The following is a 6981-nucleotide window of genomic DNA, read 5'->3' as shown; positions in this document are numbered from 1 at the left end:
ACAATATGCAAAACTATAGATTCCCCCCCCCCCCAAAAAAAAAAAATTCTCTTCTTGGTCTTAATTTTTCATTACTGTTGTGCTGGATGGGAAGTTATAAACCTTTCAAACCCTTTACAATACAGCATCCTATGATGAAAAAATTCTGCGTTGAATTATGAAGAGCACATGTTGTGATCCTCCTGTATCTAGTTTGTGTGACTTAATATGATACCAGAATAGTCATGGAAAGGGGGGGAGGATAGGAAAGGAAAGGGAGAACAATATATTTAGACTTTGACGTCTGATCTGATTAAACTGAGAAAGAGTGGACCCACCACCTGGACAAGTCTGTTTCTCTTTCTAGACAAGACTACTTCTGTTCCTAGACTACAAGAACCACTTATGGACTTGCTCCATAACAGCTTGGTGTCCCAGTTGAGGCAAGAAGAGTGCGCCCCTTTATCCTTTGCTAAAGAGAGAACTTTTTAATCAATTTCTGTCATCTGCAAGTATGACCAGTTAATTTTTTTTACATGGCTGTTTAATAGGATTCTCTCAGTTATATTGCCTTCTACCGTTAGAATTATCACAGCTCTACAGAAAGATGGCATGAAACATCATCCATGTTACAGATGGAGACACTGGAACCAAGGGAAGTCATCAAGTTGGCCAGTGGCAGGCTAGTGGAAGTTGTGTTTCAGCCAGGGAAATAGGGTTTCTCTACAGATTTCCTCTTCAAGTCTTCCAGATAAAACATTAACCTGTTGGAAACCAGTCTTGTTTCCCTAAAAAACCCTAGTTTTTTTTTAAGTAACACTATACCGCAGCACTATATTCCAAGTAATTGTCACAACTTCACCAATGACAAGGTTTTCCTATAACAAGGAGTCACATCCCATTTTGCAGCATACACAGTAACAGTATTTTGTAACTGCTGATTATTCAAACTAAGTTAGAGGCTATGAAAACAAGCATAAGGGTGATATTTTGCGTTTTTTAAGCTTGTCGTGAAAGTCAATGTCTGTGACAAATATACAGTCATCAAGAGTGGAACCATATAGTTTTATCTGGCAGAGGTTTTCCTAGGCAACTCTTATATTAATGGAAATTTCTACATACACTGTTCTTGTTCTTAGCTACTCTTACTACTAGAAAATACTTCCTAATACGTAACAGGAAGGGAGGCTTACTAACTTAAATTCTTTACTTCTAGTTCAATGTAACCTACCTTCAATTTCTCCAGACTATATAAACTCAGTTCCTTTGCATTCTCCTCATGGATGATGTTTTCTTAGTCACAAATATAATCAGAGGTCTTTCCTCTAGCATCTGTCTGCTTCACATTTTCTCCTGTCCCTCTGATAATGCTGCATTAGAAAGACCAGTCTTTGTGAACGCTGGTGGTTCCTACAAGTGTTTTGGTTTTTTTGTTTTGTTTATTTTTTTATGATGCTTGTAAATTTAAGAGACAAGCAGAAGACAATATTGAAATACAAAGTTCTATTGTGGAAACCATTAACACAGAAGAACGGCAATATGGCCCAATTCAACGTTAAGACCTGACAAAAGTGAGACTTAGCCAGACTGCTGCTGTGCCTTTGGCTTAAAGGCCGCTAAAGACCAGTTCAGTCTACGCAGCCACAGAACTGTATTGCCTCTCAAAACAGAAATGAAATTTAGAAGTGATGAGTTTCAATTTTATGCCACAGGGATATATACACATGTAGATAGGCACACACCCATCTGTATCGATACATCTCTGCTGCTGAATCCACAGTTCAGGAATTATTGCAGACCTCTTATGCTCCATCGGATGAGCTACAAATCCCATAATTAGGTAACTACCGAAAATACAAATCAATCGTAACAATAAAAATTCTGAGGAAAAAAATAAATTCTTTATGATCACGCGATTTTAATAATAGTCTGCTGTGCCCTAACGACATTAATAAGTTAAGAATAACGTTATCAGCTGAAGATCACAAAAACTCAAGTGCATGCTTAAAGTACTTGGGAACAATTTTTCATTCATTCTGAATGGCAACTGAAATTACTCTTGTGCTTGCCACAAATTCTGTTGTATTTTTTGTCATTGTCTACATTTTTAATACTAAAAAGCACTATTTTCATATGCTAATCACGTTATAAAACATTTACCTTTGGGTGTGATGATTTCCCAGGCTTCATCTCTGCCTGAAAGACAATTCCATTTATGAACTTTGAGTCAAATTGCTTTTGAATTACACACATAATTACTATTTGCCTTCAGTTATCTCAAAGAAAATCAAGTACTAACAGCCAATACCCCTAGAAGTTACATCTGCTTTACTGATGAAGCCATGCATATCATGTTCACGCTCCTTCTGTCAAGCTCAGGTCTTAGTTTGAAACAGCTGATACACTTGAAAACAGCACTGTATATGAAGTTCAAGAATCCCATCAAAATGTCCTGGACTACACATACAACACACAGTATAAAGCATACACAAGAGCATAACAACAAAGTTATGATAGATTTACATTGCCTCCTTAAAGCTAACTTTTTAGCGTACTGAGCATCCTTAAAGTTAGTGCTAAGAAGAGCATTCAGGTGTTTAACGGCTGCTTTCTCCTTCAGATTTCACAGTTTCAAAACAAACAAAAAAAATGAGGTATTTAAGAACAGAGAAATATCTGAAGACATCAGTTTCTTTCTACTGCATTTCTTTCCCCTATACTCCACCTCCTCCAGTCACAGACAAGCCTTACACAAGCTTTAAGTTTACTCATAGTTATTCAGAAGACTTCTGTAAGTAGAAGTATTAACTCCTCAACTGCGAAAACTAGTTTCAGAGGGGGAACTAATCTAGAATAAGACCTACAAGTTTAGTAAGGGCAGGAAAAACACACTTTCCTAGTACTAAAATCTTACAGAGACTCATTACAAGAAAAAAAATTCAAACAGCGGTGTAGCTACTGCTAACCAAGGAAAAAGCAGAGTAAGAACAACTAAGCGTCAGGCATTTAAGGGCTTACTTCAAACAGCAAACTTCCAGAGCTCTGCATCAAGTGGTACGTACTCATCACTGAAAGTGTTTTCCCCTTAACTCTTACTACACTTCCCCTCCCAGCTGACCAACCTTAACGAACCTTACAGGCACCTCCCGAATTACGACAGTACCACGTAAATAAACCCCAAAACAACAACAAGCCACGGCCGGTTATTGCACTGGGGCCTCAGCTTTCCAGCGAACGCGGGCTCCGAAGACACGCCCTTAAGGCAAGATTTGTTAGCTAGAGAACTAAGATACCAGTTTCTCCTAGGTTCTTCTTCCCTGCCTCTTTCCAATATCAACTTAAGGCAAGATTTGTTAGCTAGAGAACTAAGACACCGGTTTCTCCTAGGTTCTTCCCTGCCTCTTTCCAATATCAGTTGAAAGATCACTAGAAGGGAAAATGATGGTTTCTCAAACAAGCACACAGGCTCAGAAGGGACTCAGTACAAGCCCATTCTCAATAAAGTTACAAATCATGCTTTCTATGGAGCCCAAAGCAGCAGGCCTTCCAAACATTATCTTGTTTGACCTGAACAGTAGAAGATGATACAAGCAGAAGCAAACTTCCACTTAAAGGACATAAATAAAAAGGGTAGGCTAACATAGTACCATTTTCAGTGAGCGATAAGGTGTTCCTCAACTCTTTTTGAGGTGTATGATATTTGAGACTGCGCTACGTACTGCAAGACTAGTATTCCCCCCCCCCCCAAAAAAAAAAAATTCTCTTCTTGGTCTTAATTTTTCATTACTGTTGTGCTGGATGGGAAGTTATAAACCTTTCAAACCCTTTACAATACAGCATCCTATGATGAAAAAATTCTGCGTTGAATTATGAAGAGCACATGTTGTGATCCTCCTGTATCTAGTTTTTGTGACTTAATATGATACCAGAATAGTCATGGAAAGGGGGGGAGGATAGGAAAGGAAAGGGAGAACAATATATTTAGACTTTGACGTCTGATCTGATTAAACTGAGAAAGAGTGGACCCACCACCTGGACAAGTCTGTTTCTCTTTCTAGACAAGACTACTTCTGTTCCTAGACTACAAGAACCACTTATGGACTTGCTCCATAACAGCTTGGTGTCCCAGTTGAGGCAAGAAGAGTGCGCCCCTTTATCCTTTGCTAAAGAGAGAACTTTTTAATCAATTTCTGTCATCTGCAAGTATGACCAGTTAATTTTTTTTACATGGCTGTTTAATAGGATTCTCTCAGTTATATTGCCTTCTACCGTTAGAATTATCACAGCTCTACAGAAAGATGGCATGAAACATCATCCATGTTACAGATGGAGACACTGGAACCAAGGGAAGTCAACAAGTTGGCCAGTGGCAGGGTAGTGGAAGTTGTGTTTCAGCCAGGGAAATAGGGTTTCTCTACAGATTTCCTCTTCAAGTCTTCCAGATAAAACATTAACCTGTTGGAAACCAGTCTTGTTTCCCTAAAAAACCCTAGTTTTTTTTTAAGTAACACTATACCGCAGCACTATATTCCAAGTAATTGTCACAACTTCACCAATGACAAGGTTTTCCTATAACAAGGAGTCACATCCCATTTTGCAGCATACACAGTAACAGTATTTTGTAACTGCTGATTATTCAAACTAAGTTAGAGGCTATGAAAACAAGCATAAGGGTGATATTTTGGGTTTTTTAAGCTTGTCGTGAAAGTCAATGTCTGTGACAAATATACAGTCATAAAGAGTGGAACCATATAGTTTTACCTGGTAGAGGTTTTCCTAGGCAACTCTTATATTAATGGAAATTTCTACATACACTGTTCTTGTTCTTAGCTACTCTTACTACTAGAAAATACTTCCTAATACGAGGAATAATAATAGGAAGGGAGGCTTACTAACTTAAATTCTTTACTTCTAGTTCAATGTAACCTACCTTCAATTTCTCCAGACTATATAAACTCAGTTCCTTTGCATTCTCCTCATGGATGATGTTTTCTTAGTCACAAATATAATCAGAGGTCTTTCCTCTAGCATCTGTCTGCTTCACATTTTCTCCTGTCCCTCTGATAATGCTGCATTAGAAAGACTAGTCTTTGTGAATGCTGGTGGTTCCTACAAGTGTTTTGTTTTGGTTTTTTTTTTTATTTTTTTATGATGCTTGTAAATTTAAGAGACAAGCAGAAGACAATATTGAAATACAAAGTTCTATTGTGGAAGCCATTAACACAGAAGAACGGCAATATGGCCCAATTCAACGTTAAGACCTGACAAAAGTGAGACTTAGCCAGACTGCTGCTGTGCCTTTGGCTTAAAGGCCGCTAAAGACCAGTTCAGTCTACGCAGCCACAGAACTGTATTGCCTCTCAAAACAGAAATGAAATTTAGAAGTGATGAGTTTCAATTTTATGCCACAGGGATATATACACATGTAGATAGGCACACACCCATCTGTATTGATACATCTCTGCTGCTGAATCCACAGTTCAGGAATTATTGCAGACCTCTTATGCTCCATCGGATGAGCTACAAATCCCATAATTAGGTAACTACCGAAAATACAAATCACTCGTAACAATAAAAATTCTGAGGAAAAAAATAAAGTCTTTATGATCACGCCATTTTAATAATAGTCTGCTGTGCCCTAACGACATTAATAAGTTAAGAATAACGTTATCAGCTGAAGATCACAAAAACTCAAGTGCATGCTTAAAGTACTTGGGAACAATTTTTCATTCATTCTGAATGGCAACTGAAATTACTCTTGTGCTTGCCACAAATTCTGTTGTATTTTTTGTCATTGTCTACATTTTTAATACTAAAAAGCACTATTTTCATATGCTAATCACGTTATAAAACATTTACCTTTGGGTGTGATGATTTCCCAGGCTTCATCTCTGCCTGAAAGACAATTCCATTTATGAACTTTGAGTCAAATTGCTTTTGAATTACACACATAATTACTATTTGCCTTCAGTTATCTGAAAGAAAATCAAGTACTAACAGCCAATACCCCTAGAAGTTACATCTGCTTTACTGATGAAGCCATGCATATCATGTTCACGCTCCTTCTGTCAAGCTCAGGTCTTAGTTTGAAACAGCTGATACACTTGAAAACAGCACTGTATATGAAGTTCAAGAATCCCATCAAAATGTCCTGGACTACACATACAACACACAGTATAAAGCATACACAAGAGCATAACAACAAAGTTATGATAGATTTACATTGCCTCCTTAAAGCTAACTTTTTAGCGTACTGAGCATCCTTAAAGTTAGTGCTAAGAAGAGCATTCAGGTGTTTAACGGCTGCTTTCTCCTTCAGATTTCACAGTTTCAAAACAAACAAAAAAAATGAGGTATTTAAGAACAGAGAAATATCTGAAGACATCAGTTTCTTTCTACTGCATTTCTTTCCCCTATACTCCACCTCCTCCAGTCACAGACAAGCCTTACACAAGCTTTAAGTTTACTCATAGTTATTCAGAAGACTTCTGTAAGTAGAAGTATTAACTCCTCAACTGCGAAAACTAGTTTCAGAGGGGGAACTAATCTAGAATAAGACCTACAAGTTTAGTAAGGGCAGGAAAAACACACTTTCCTAGTACTAAAATCTTACAGAGACTCATTACAAGAAAAAAAATTCAAACAGCGGTGTAGCTACTGCTAACCAAGGAAAAAGCAGAGTAAGAACAACTAAGCGTCAGGCATTTAAGGGCTTACTTCAAACAGCAAACTTCCAGAGCTCTGCATCAAGTGGTACGTACTCATCACTGAAAGTGTTTTCCCCTTAACTCTTACTACACTTCCCCTCCCAGCTGACCAACCTTAACGAACCTTACAGGTACCTCCCGAATTACGACAGTACCACGTAAATAAACCCCAAAACAACAACAAGCCACGGCCGGTTATTGCACTGGGGCCTCAGCTTTCCAGCGAACGCGGGCTCCGAAGACACGCCAACTCTCCAAGCACGTTAAATCATTTCCATTCCTACCTAGCAAAGCC

At 38.2% G+C, this 6981-nt stretch overlaps 1 protein-coding gene across 2 annotated transcripts in view; it reads right to left on the bottom strand.

Moving 5' to 3' along the window:
- ABHD13 (abhydrolase domain containing 13) overlaps positions 1-5870 on the bottom strand; it is a 12704-nt gene extending 6834 nt beyond the window's left edge. The window contains exon 1 of one of the 2 annotated variants that reach the window (XM_009642950.2): positions 5839-5870. The gene's annotated coding sequence lies outside the window, so the exon portion shown is untranslated. Of the gene's footprint in view, positions 1-2139; positions 2234-5838 lie in introns of those variants that run through there. The other variant, XM_009642951.2, reaches the window with a different exon arrangement.
- Positions 5871-6981: the final 1111 nt, after the last annotated feature.

The sequence above is a fragment of the Egretta garzetta genome, unplaced genomic scaffold (genome assembly GCF_000687185.1).
Source record: "Egretta garzetta isolate BGI_Z169 unplaced genomic scaffold, ASM68718v1 scaffold597, whole genome shotgun sequence".
NCBI lineage: Eukaryota > Metazoa > Chordata > Aves > Pelecaniformes > Ardeidae > Egretta > Egretta garzetta.
Note: the sequence above shows the minus strand (reverse complement) of the source record. Positions and strands in the feature narration are given on the sequence as shown.